Source organism: Macaca nemestrina, chromosome 12 (assembly GCF_043159975.1).
Source record: "Macaca nemestrina isolate mMacNem1 chromosome 12, mMacNem.hap1, whole genome shotgun sequence".
NCBI lineage: Eukaryota > Metazoa > Chordata > Mammalia > Primates > Cercopithecidae > Macaca > Macaca nemestrina.
The window spans coordinates 47596185-47609125 of NC_092136.1; the positions used below are offsets into that span (position 1 = coordinate 47596185).

Sequence of the window (12941 nt, forward strand, 5' to 3'; positions counted from 1 at the left end):
CTCTCAATCAACTAGGTATTGATGGAATGCATCTCAAAATAATAAGAGCTATTTGTGACAAACCCACAGCCAATATCATACTGAATGGGAAAAACTGGAAGCATTTCCTTTGAAAACTGGTACAAGACAGGAATGCCCTCTCTCATCACTCCTATTCAACATAGTGCTGGAAATTCTGGTTAGGGCAATCAGGCAAGCGAAAGAAATAAAGAGTATTCAGTTAGGAAAAGAAGAAGTCAAATTGTCCCTGTTTGCAGATGACATGATTGTATATTTAGAAAACCCCATCATCTCAGCCCAAAATCTCCTTAAGCTGATAAGCAACTTCAGCAAAGTCTCAGGATACAAAATCAATGTGCAAAAATCACAAGCATTCCTATACAACAATAACAGATAAACAGAGAGCCAAATCATTATACAACAATAACAGATAAACAGAGAGCCAAATCATGAGTAAACTCCCATTCACGATTGCTACAAAGAGAATAAAATACCTAGGAATTCAACTTACAGGCATGTGAAGGACCTCTTCAAGGAGAACTACAAACCACTGCTCAACGAAATAAAAGAGGACACAAACAAATGGAAGAACATTCCATGCTCATAGTTAGGAAGAATCAACATCATAAAAATGGCCATACTGCCCAAGGTAATTTATAGATTCAATGCCATCCCCATCAGGATACCAATGACTTCCTTCACAGAATTGGAAAAAACTACTTTAAAGTTCATATGGAACCAAAAAAGAGCCCCCATTGCCAAGACAATCCTAAGCCAAAAGAACAAAGCTGGAGGCATCACTCCACCTGACTTCAAACTATACTACAAGGCTACAGTAACCAAACCAGCATGGTACTGGTACCAAAACAGAGATATAGACCAATTGAACAGAACAGAGGCCTCAGAAATAACACAACACATCTACAACCATCTGATCTTTGACAAACCTGACAGAAGAAATGGGGAAAGGATTCTCTATTTAATAAATGTTGCTGGGAAAACTGGCTAACCATATGTAGAAAGCTGAAACTGAATCCTTTCCTTACACCTTATACAAAAATTAATTCAAGATGGATTAAAGACCTAAATGTTAGACCTAAAACCATAAAAACCCTAGAAGAAAACCTAGGCAATACCATTCAGGACATAGGCATGGGCAAGGACTTCATGACTAAAACACCAAAAGCAATGGCAACAAAAGCCAAAATAGATAAATGGGATCTAATTAAACTAAAGAGCTTCTGCACAGCAAAAGAAATGACCATCAGAGTGAACAGGCAACCTACAGAATGGGAGAAAATCTTTGCAGTCTACCCATCTGACAAAGGGCTAATATCCAGAATCTAGAAAGAACTTAAACAAATTTACAAGAAAAAAAACAAACAACCCCATCAAAAAGTGGGCAAAGGATATGAACAGACACTTCTCAAAAGAAGACATTTATGCAACCAATAGACACATGAAAAAATGCTCATCATCACTGGTCATCTGAGAAATGCAAATCAAAACCACAATGAGATACCATCTCACACCAGTTAGAATGGCAATCATTGAAAAGTCAGGAAACAACAGATGCTGGAGAGGATGTGGAGAAATAGGAACACTTTTATACTGTTGGTGGGACTGTAAACTAGTTCAACCATGTGGAAGACAGTGTGGTGATTCCTCAAGGATCTAGAACTAGAAATACCATTTGATCCAGCCATCCCATTACTGGGCATATACCCAAAGGATTATAAATCATGCTACTAAAAAGACACATGCATATGTATGTTTATTGTGGCACTATTCACAATAGCAAAGACTTGGAACCAACTCAAATGTCCATCAATGATAGACTGGATTAAGAAAATGTGGCACATATACACCATGGAATACTATGCAGCCATAAAAAAAGGATGAGTTCATGTCCTTTGCAGGGACTTGGATGCAGCTGGAAATCATCATTCTGAGCAAACTATCACAAGGACAGAAAACCAAACATTGCATGTTCTCACTCATAGGTGGGAATTGAACAATGAGAACACTTGGATACAGGAAGGGGAACATCCCACCCCGGGGCCTGTTGTGGGAGGGATAGCATTAGGAGAAATACCTAATGTAAATGACAAGTTAATGGGTGCAGCAAACCAGCATGGCACATGTACACATATGTAACAAATCTCCACATTGTGCACATGTACCCTAGAACTTAAAGTATAATAATTTTTAAAAAGTCTCAGCAAGGTTTGAAGGAATGTTATCTCTTGCAGCTGCAAGCAATGCATATTATTTTTGCATGCAAGCAATGCAGTTTTGTTTTGTTTTGTTTTTTGCATCATAAACATATCCTTGCAACAGTTATTTCTAACAAAAAAAAATCTTGAAAGATTTTTCCTTCAAGTCTTTCACCCAGACTTCAAAGATGATTGTATGTCCTATTGTTACAGGACAGGGCTCAAGACCCAGACCCCCAAGAGAGGATTCTTGGATCTCGCACAAGAAAGAATTCAGGGTGAGTCCACAGTGCAAAGTAAAAGCACGTTTATTAAGAAAGTAAAGAGGCAAAAGGACAGCTACTCCATAGACAGAATAGAATGTTCCTGAAAGTCAGAAGAGGAACGTGTCCACCCTAGGTACAATTGCTTATATATATGGGGAGATGTGTTCTGCTACAAGGGTTTGTAATAACAGATTTCTTTTCTTTTTCTTTTTCTTTTTTTCTTTTTTCTTTCTTTTTTTTGATGAAGTCTCGCTTTATTGCCTAGGCGGTAGTGAAGTGGCACAATCTTGGCTCACTGCAACCACTGCCCACCAAGTTCAAGTGATTCTCCTGCCTCAGCCTCCCAAGCAGCTCGGGTTACAGGTGCCCACTACCACGCACAGCTAATTTTTGTATTTTTAGTAAAGACAGGGTTTCGCCATGTTGGGCAGGTTGGTCTTGAACTCCTGACCTCAGGTGATCCACCAACATCGACTCCCAAAGTGCTGGGATTACAGGCGTGAGCCACCGGGCCCAGCCCTGTTTTCTTAATTACTATATTTTGCAAGAATCAATATCATTATCTTTTTTTTTTTTTTTTTGAGATGGAGTCTCACTCTGTTGCCCAGGCTGGAGTGCAGTGGCTCAATCATGGCTCACTGCAACCTCCACCTCCTGGGTTCAAGCAATTCTCCTGCCTCAGCCTCCTGAGTAGCTCGGACTACAGGTGCGTGCCACCATGCTCAGCTAATTTTGTTTTTTGTATTTTTAGTAGAGATGGGGTTTCACCATTTTGCCCAGGCTGCCCTCAAACTCCTGACCTCGTGATCCACCTACCTCGGCCTTCGAAAGTGCTGGGATTATAGGCATGAGCCACCACACGCGGCCAATATTATTATCTTTAAAGCAAAATTAGGAATGTCTTTGTTCTCCAGATATTGGGATATCTGTACATTCCCAAGTCTGGGTCTGTTTAGTAAACATTATGAATTTGTTCCTGTAACTGTAAACATCTATAGGTTAGGAAGGCCTAACTTTCTGAGAATGGAGCCTAGCAATCTCAGCCTCATTTTCCTAGCGCTCATGCCAAATAGAGTCGCTCTGGTTCAAACGTCTCTGTCACTATGTGAAAATAAACCTTGGTTCTTATAACTGTAGCTCTAACTGGTAATCTTACTAATGTCTTAATAATAGGTTGCCTTGGTAATAATATTGTAATTAATATTTCTGTCTCCTGGAAAATATAAATTATTATGCGTTTCCTTGCTTAAGGTGGAAGCTCTAAAATTCATTACATTCTTTACACACGCCCACAATTAATCCAAACCCCTGTCAGCATTAATCATTTAATCCTCACAACAACTCTAGTCGTATTTTTCGGCATCCTTCCTATATCTACTATTCAGATAACTAGGATTCATTAAACTTGAATTTTTTTAGGGTAGTGATTTTGTATCATTATTTTCTTCATTTTGTATTTAGGGAATATAAAATCCTTCCTCCTGGTCTTCTAAGACTGGGGCTTAGGTCTGAGATGTCATTCGTAGTCATGACACCTGTGGACTTTTGGACTTTTCTGATTTTTGTTTTTCTAATTCTTAATAAAATTAAGCCTTGGTATTCTCCTCTTCCACTTAAATTAATTGTAACATAAAAGAATGGAGGTCTCTTGGGCCTCTCAATCAGCCTGGTCGCACAAGGTTATTAGAGTAGTGCTACCATCTAATTTACTCTTCAACCCAGGCCATCGTAGACAATGAAAAGATGTGCCACTATTAAGCTTGGACAATCGACACTGATCGCATGCAAACCAGGACACGTAGTCACTTATAAGAGACTGTTGGAAAATCCCTTTAAGGCCTGGGGACTCTGATATCATGATGACAGGAAATCTTTCTTTTTCAGGAGAAACAAGTGAAAAGAACTGACTGCCGCTATTGTCTATTATTCTCAGCTTCGCTCCATAAGAAACTGTGTGTACCTTCCCAGAAGGCAGAATACATTAAGTAACAAAGGAAGAGAACAGGCAAGGCTTGTCAAAGTCCCTGTGAGGAGTTCCTCTTGGTATCTAGAAATTGTACTCGCTTTCTTGCTCTTTTTCCTACGAGTCAGTGTGTCACTCTGTCGCCCAGGCTAGAGTGCAGTGGCGTGATCATGGCTCACCATAGCCTCCAACTCCCGGGCTCAAGCAGTCCTCCTGCCTCAGCCTCCTGAGCAGCTGGGACCACAGGTGCATGCTACCACACCCAGCTAATTAAAAATATACACACACACATATATAGTGGAGATGAGGTCTTGCTGTGTTTCCCAAGCTGGTTTTGAGTTCCTGGCCTCGAGTGATCCTTCTGCCTCAGCCTTCCAAAGTGCTGGTATTACAAGCATGAGCCACTGTCCCCACCCCACTTGCTTTCTAATAATTCTGCATTAGTCTGTTCTCATACTGCCATAAAGAAATGACTCAAACTGGGTACTTTATAAAGAAAAGAGGTTATATTGGTTCATGGTTCTTTAGGCTGTACAGGAAGCACACTGGCTTCTGCTTCTGGGGAAGCCTCAGGAAACTTTCAATATGGCAGAAGGTAGATGGGGAGTGAGGCATCTCACATGGCAGGAGCAAGAGCAAAAGAGAGTAAGGGGGGAGGTACTGCACACTTTTAAATAACCAGATCTCAAGAGAACTCACTCACTATCACGACGACAGTACCAAGGGGGATGCTGTCAAACCTTTCATGAGAAACAGCCTCCATGATTCAATCACCTCCCTCTAGGCTCCACTCCCAATGTTGGGAATTACAATTGAACATGACATTTGGATGAGGACACAGATCCAAACCATATCAACTTCTATGAAAGAAGAGAATGATTTGAATGAAACGAGAAAGTAGATTTCCAGCATTGAATGGTCCCAAAGGGAGTAAAATAATTGTGACAGGGTATGATCATTGGCCTGCAATTTCTGCCTGAAGAACAGTAGGAAAAAGGAGGTCTGGACATCACATGCCTTGCTTTATGAAGCAGCTCCGCCAAGTACAACGTGACCAGTGGCTGTGGATGGTTGACAACTCCCCTACTCTTCCCCCTCTTCTACTGTCTACTCCTGGGACAAAGTGAGCCACTCCAGCTCAGATACTACACTGACCACAGGGAACCTCACCTTTTCCATGGAATGGAAGTTGTGTAGGGAATATCCAAATGTTGCTTAGCATTGCCTTAGATAAGAACCAAAGGGACAGTGAAGCCCTCTGACAGCTATCTGCCCTGTAACTTTCATTTTACTGTGCCTAAAATATGCTCAGAACCCAGAAAGAGGCATAATTCCTCATTTTGGCAGGCTCTAAATCTAAAATAATGATTCTCAAACATGGTGTAACTTGTGCCTGATTTGCTTTATCCTGGGTCACTGCTCCTTTTCTGTCAGACACTGGGATTCCAGTGAGACAAATGGAAATGGAGCCCTAGACCCTCTGACCTTCTATCTTTTATCTATACACATACACCTGTGTGTGTGTGTGTCTGTGTGTCTGTGTGTGTGTGTCTGTGTGTGTGTGTAAAACCGAGTGGGTTTTTTTTCTTGGAATGAAAGAATGGGACAACATTACAAAAAATAAAAACTTGAAACAGAACGTGTATTATCCTTGGTTGTGTTTTCTTGGCCCTGCAGCAGAATGAAGCTCTCCATTGGCATCATTTCTGCTCCCTGGTACTGGGTATCAGCAGCCAAGGACGGTTAACATTCCTCAAGGAAGCTGGCCAAGGTAAGGTCCACAGGATAGGGAGCAGGAGGCTGCTTCTGGCTGCCCCCAGAATTCAGCTGAGCAGAGGCCACATCCCCACTGGGCAAAGGTGCTAGTGATGCCACAGATGGATAGAGAAGGGGCATGGTTTTTCATAAGCGTGGTTCCTCATGCTTTTATGGCCAGCTTTGACACTCTTCTACGAGGATCCCCCAGCCTGGGGCCGCATAAGGTGTGAGCTGCCTCTTTTCTTTTTTTTTTTTCTTTTTTTTTTTTTTTTGAGACGGAGTCTTGCTCTGTCGCCCAGGCTGGAGTGCAGTGGCCAGATCTCAGCTCACTGCAAGCTCCGCCTCCCGGGTTCCCGCCATTCTCCTGCCTCAGCCTCCCGAGTAGCTGGGACTACAGGCGCCCGCCACCGCGCCCGGCTAATTTTTTGTGTTTTTAGTAGAGACGGGGTTTCGCCGTGTTAGCCAGGATGGTCTCGATCTCCTGACCTTGTGATCCGCCCGTCTCGGCCTCCCAAAGTGCTGGGATTACAGGCTTGAGCCACCGCGCCCGGCCGAGCTGCCTCTTTTCAGCAGGAGCGTGAGAGATGCGGAGTTCAGGGGTGCATTTTCTCATAACACCCGTGGGGCTCTACTGCCTCCTAGTGGGAAATCTGGGACAGCTCATGTCTATGTCTCCTGGGAAGCCAGGAAGCAGGTAGATCAAACCTGCTTTGATCGTGTGAGGCGATCGTGTGAATCGTGTGAGGCGAGTCTACGGGGAAGCAGAATGGAGCCAACAGTCCCCATAAAAACAACCAAGCTTAGCTGAGATTTTAATACTTACTAGGCACTGTTTAAATGTACTAATGAATTGGTTTCCATCATTTAGTCCTATGATGCAAGTAAACCCTTAACAGAGACGCTAACATACACACACGCGCACGCACGCACACACACACACACACACACACACACACACACACGCAACCCAAGATACCAAGCGAAGTTCCAAAGCAGAGCAGAATTTAACCCAGGCAGTCTTGCTCTGCAGACCTTGCTCTTAATCATGGTACTCTGCTGCTTTCAAAACAAGAGTTCTGCATTTGTAAACACATAGCTCATCCTCTATCTAAGAAATGGCAAATAGGATGTGATGCCTTTGGAAGGTAAGTCTAGCTACACTTATCCCAGTAAAAGATACAGTGAATTACCTTGATGGTGGTTCTGTTGGGGCTTATACGTGGCCAGAAAACTGCTAGCAAGAGAAATATAACCCAAGGCTGGGCGCAGTGGCTCACACCTGTAATCCCAGCACTTTGGGAGGCCGAGGTGGGCAGATCACCTGAGCTCAAGAGTTCGAGATCAGGCTGGCAAACATGGCGAAACCCTGTCTCTACTAAAAATACAAAAATTAGCTGGGTGTGGTGGCATGCGTCTATAATCCCAGCTACTCGGGAGACTGAGGGAGAAGACTTTTTTGAACTCGGGAGGTGGAGGTTGCAGTGAGCCGAGATCACACCACTGCACTCCAGCCTAGGAGACAGAGCAAGACTCCATCGAGAGAGAGAGAGAGAGAGAGAGAGAGAGAGAAATATAACCCCCTAGCCATAATAAAGTGGCAAAATTTTGTTTTCAGAATGCAGTATTTTAAATTTCAGGTATTATTATTTTTCTGAGCCTCTGAAAAATGGTTTTAAGGATTTGCTTTTAATCCTATTTACATGTTCACACACTCACTTACAAATATCTTTCATTCCTTAGGTTAATATTTTTCAAAGGGTTGTTCTGGGACCACTTGCCTGAGACTCACCTGGCATCTGGGATGCTTTGTGAAATGAAATGAAGATTCCTGGATCCATACCCTACCCCCCACCCCTAGCAGCCATAGTCTCTTGGGATAGAGCCTAGAAATCTTGCCTTTACCAAGCACCTCAGTAGATTTTTATACACAGTAAGGGCTGAGAACAACTACCTCTTGTTTTGCTGCCCAAAGTGATAAAATGTGCCAGGAATTTTTGAAGTACTTATTAAGCCAACCTGAACATCAAGGAGCCATTTAAGTTAGTAACTCAGAAGAATGAGTCGAGTAAAATGTTATAAACTCTGAATAAAAGCAATCAATTTGACACTAGGAATAATAAATGCATAAAATGAAGATGAATTATCTCATAGAGAAATTATATAAGTCATGATTGTAACTCTACATTTGAGTTCCCCCTTTTCCGTAATCAGTTAATTTTTTAAAAACTATTCGTCACTTAATTCTAGCTTGATCAGATCCCTTCGGTCCATAACTCCCTGCTCCTGATCTTAGTTTAGCCCTTCTTTATTCTTATGCTACCTTTCCTAAGGACCAGAGAAGTGAAATGATAACATATTGACCACCTACAATGTTTTAGGCATCATACATGCATTTTCTCTGTTCTTCTGCATAATCACTCTGAGGCAGGCAATACTCCTCCATTTCACTGGGGAGGACACTGAGGTTCTGAACTAGTGGGTCAGTTGTCCTTTTTCTGAATTTGATTACCCAGTTGTATAAAGCTTTCTTAAATAACTCACCGTTATCACTTGTTGATTGAATTTTGACAGATGTCAGTTTCTAAACATAGCCTGGACATTCAGATGTACTCAGGACCAAGTAGTCCTCACTCTAACTACAGGCATGAATTTCTCCCATTGACTAGATTAGGAGTGCCGTATGTCTGCAGCCTCCCTCACAATCCCCTGTGTTCTCACACCTTGGTCTAAGGGTTCCCTGGGTCCTTCCAGGAAGAAGTTCATTGTACAATGAAACATCCCTTAAGGCCCATTTCATCTCTTCTTTAGGTGTATCACACATGGTTAAAAAAAAAGTAATAACAGAACTTTGAATGGAATCAAACAGAATTAAACTTACACCAAGTACAATTCTCATTACATTAACCCAGGGAAGTGAAAAGTAGAAGAATATTTATTTCAAGCCAGTATAATTTCGGAGGGCTTTGTTAAAGGCTGAAATCTTCGGGAAGAAATTAGTGAGAAGAAAACTGCTCATTCCTCTATTTTCCCAGACATAATTGTTTTGATCATTTTCTTTCCTTTCCAGGGTCTCCGGACATGTGGAAAGCCTACTCTGACATGAAAGAAGCCAATTACAAAAATTCAGACAAATACTTCCGTGCTTGGGGGAACTACGACGCTGTACAAAGCGGGCCTGGGGGTGTCTGGGCTGCAGAAGTGATCAAGTAATGCACATTCCTGATGTTGCCGGGGATGGGTGAGCAGAGCTTGCCTGCCTTGGACAGTCAGGAGAGAGGCAAGCTCCTTGTAGGTAAGTTAGAGGCTGCAGACCCTCCTCTTCTTGCTCTCTGTTTGCCTCTGTGCTTAGTGCAAGGGTCTGAGTGGATGGTAGGAGTGAGTGATTCCTCACCCTCCCTCTCTGGGTGCTGTTCATCCAGCCTAGGGGAGCCCAGCCTGGCTGAGTGGGGTGGTGTCCAGGCAGGGTCAGTGTTTTCACCACCACTTCCTTGGCCTTTCTGGGCTTCTCCCAGAGTCTTCCCTTGGAACAGGGAGAATGGGAAGGTGGGCTGTTGCTCACTGGCCTGGTGATTAATCTCTTTGCTTGCCTGGACTGTAGCAATGCCAGAGAGAATGTCCAGAGACTCACAGGAGACCATAAGGAGGACTCGCTGGCTGGCCACGCTACCAACAAATGGGGCAGGAGTGGCAAAGACCCCAATCACTTCCGACCTGCTGGCCTGCCTGAGAAATACTGAGCTTCCTCTTCACTCTGCTCTCAGGAGACCTGGCTGTGAGCCCTGAGGGCAGGGACATTTGTTGACCTACAGTTACTGAATTCTATATCCCTAGTACCTGATACAGAACACATAAAAATGCTTAATAAACGCTTGTGAAATCCAGTTTGTTACTGGAATCTGGAAGCAGAATATGACAGTTTTCCTGGGATCATGGGCCTGTTTAGTACCACAGGGATGACCAATAAACATCACTGTTTCATGTTTTAAAACATAAGGCACTAATGCACAGTAGTGGGAATTGGGGAGAAAACTATATCTAAACACGGACCACATTGTATGGACCATAATATGGACCAACTATAAGCCTATAATTATATGGTTCATAAAATAGAAAGATAGTAAGAGAATCCTATGAACAACTTCAGCAATGAAGTCTAAAACTAAATTAAAAATCAACGAATCATAGAAAAATACAATTTACAAATACTGACTAAAGAACAAATGAAAATCTAGATTAGCCTGTAATTATTTTAAGAGATTGAATTGTCTTACAAAGTAAACAGCAGGCCCAGATGGTTTTGTAGACAAATAATATGCCTTCAAAAAGGCAAATAAGGGCCGGACATGGTGACTCATGCCTGTAATGCTAACACTTTGGGAGGTTGAGGTGGGAGGATTGCTTGAAGCCAGGAGTTTGAGACCAGCCTGGGCAGCATAGGAAGACCCCCATCTCTATAAAACAAAAAACAAACAAACAAACAAAAAACAGCCAGGTGTGGTTATGTGCACCTATCATCCCAGTTGCTTGGGAAGCTGAAGCCAGAGGATAGCTTGAGCCCAGGAACTCAAGGTTGCAGTGAGCTATGATCACACCACTGCACTCCAGCCCAGGTAACAGAGCAAGACCCTGTCTCTAAAAAGAAAGAAAAGAAGAAAGGAAAAAATGAAGAAAGGAAGAAGAAAGTTAGAAAGAAAGAAAGAAAGAAATCAAATAAAAATGCAAAAAAAGCAAAAGTACCTGGAGTTACAATGAATTGGCCCCAGCAGCGACCATCTGCAGGTTCACTACGTAGCCTGAGGCTATCCCTTTCACAATCCCAGAAAATCCTGGATTCTTGGAGAAGGGTGTTCTCAGACACTCCACATAGTTTATTTCCCAAGTTGGACCCTCTCTCCTGGGCCTTGCCAGCACAAGTATCTCTGGTTACAGTGGACTGTTTCTAGGCCCCTCTATGTCCAGGCCTCCTTTCTGTCCAGTCAGCTGTGTCTTTTCTTCTTTTCTTCCCCCCAGGAATCTGGATTCCTCAGTGTTCTCTTTCCCTGCCACGGAGGCATAATCCTAGGAATCTTTCCCCACTTCATTTGCCAAACCCAGTGTCAACCAGTCCCTGTCCATGGTACTAAGAAATACCTTTCAAAGCTATTTCTCTTCTCTTTGCCTACTCCTTGGTTCGTGCCAGGGTAAAATGTCATCTTCTCAGTGAATCAGATCTGTCAGCTCCTAAATCCTTACCCTGGGGTAATAATGAATGCCTCTGTAGCACTTTGTTCATGCCTTCTTGAGAATCCAGGTTCATCCTTGTCAGAGTCAGTGGTTAATATGGCAGTCCCCCTGCTGGTTGATTTTCAAGCTCCTCTAAACTAGTCAATGGCAGTGAAAGAAAGTGTGCTCATGATAAAGGTGGCAGAATGACAGTTACTATTCATGATGCGGTGACCAGGGGCCAGGCACTGGTCTAAGTGTTTTCTTGTGTTATCCACTGGATCCTCATACTTTAATTATCCTTATTTTAGAGCTCAGGAAACTTGAGGCACAGACAATTTAAATAACATACACAAGTTGCATTGCTAGTTTGATGCTAGAGTCAACATTCTTAACCATTTGCTGTAACTAGCAATTGCATTGGAGTTTAGAACTTATAAAACACACTTGCACATGAGTTCATGTAATCACTCCTCCTATGAATATATTCCATGAACTACCCTAGTTACTAATCTATGAATCTCATATCAAATCTGTATGTGTGGGGAGCAATAAGGAACTGAGAAAAAAACAAGCAAGACGGAGGAGGTTGCCTCACTACTCAAGGGAGCTGTGGAGAGGCATCTCCAGGGATACAGGTGGTATATGTGAAGAATCCACAACACACACACACACACACACAGAATCAGCTTTAAACACCTGCTGGGTCCAAAGAACATGAAACCATCTTATGAAAACACCAGTCAAGTAAGCATTTTCCTTTCCCTCTCCTCTCATTTCCAATCCTTCCCTGCTAATCGGGGAGAGGTCAGAAAGAGCAGCTGTCTATCTGTGCGAGGAGAAAGTGGGGAGAGAAACAAAGTCATCACCCCCCTCCAGACTAAAGTACCCCTCTATAGTGGGCTGAACTAGGAAAGGGGAGAGAAATTTTCATTTTAAATGAATTGGAAGCTTCAAATCATGACTTGGACCTGGACTTTCTAGTTACCATTTTGAGATAAACTAAAGGCCATCAAATCCATGACTTTAAATTACTACCTGTGTAACACTGTTTTCTTGTTTTGTTTTGTTATTTGAGACAGAGTCTTGCTCTGTTGCCCAGGCTGGAGTGCAGTGGCATGATCACCACTCACTGCAGTCTCAACTTCTTGGGCCCAAGCTACCCTCCCACCTCAGCCTCCCGAGGAGCTGCAACTACAGGTGCTGCCCACCACACCCGGCTAATTAAAAACTATATATATTCGTAGAGACAGGGTCTTACTATGTTGCCCAGGTTGGTCTTCAACTCCTGGGCTCAAGTGATCCTCCCACCTCAGCCTCCCCAAATGCTGGGATTACAGGCATGAGAGACCGTACCTGGCCAGTATAGTACTTTCAATAACCTTTGAGTAACTAGGGAAGGTATGAATTGACTTGTGTTCAAGATCAAAGTGAGAGACATTGGGGACACACACAAAAGAAAAAAAAGAAAAAAAAACCTGATTTCTGGTTATAAAATGTAATTCTGTTTCATTAGCACACTGATGACATACGATA

The 12941-nt window shown here is 42.8% G+C and overlaps 1 long non-coding RNA gene and 1 pseudogene across 1 annotated transcript; both read left to right on the plus strand.

The window, feature by feature from the left end:
• The first annotated feature begins 3954 nt into the window (after window positions 1-3954).
• LOC139357684 (serum amyloid A-3 protein-like) lies at window positions 3955-9445 on the plus strand (annotated as a pseudogene).
• On the plus strand, window positions 9035-10290 carry LOC139357498 (uncharacterized). The gene has a single exon (XR_011610779.1). It is a non-coding gene; the product is annotated as an uncharacterized lncRNA (long non-coding RNA).
• Window positions 10291-12941: the final 2651 nt, after the last annotated feature.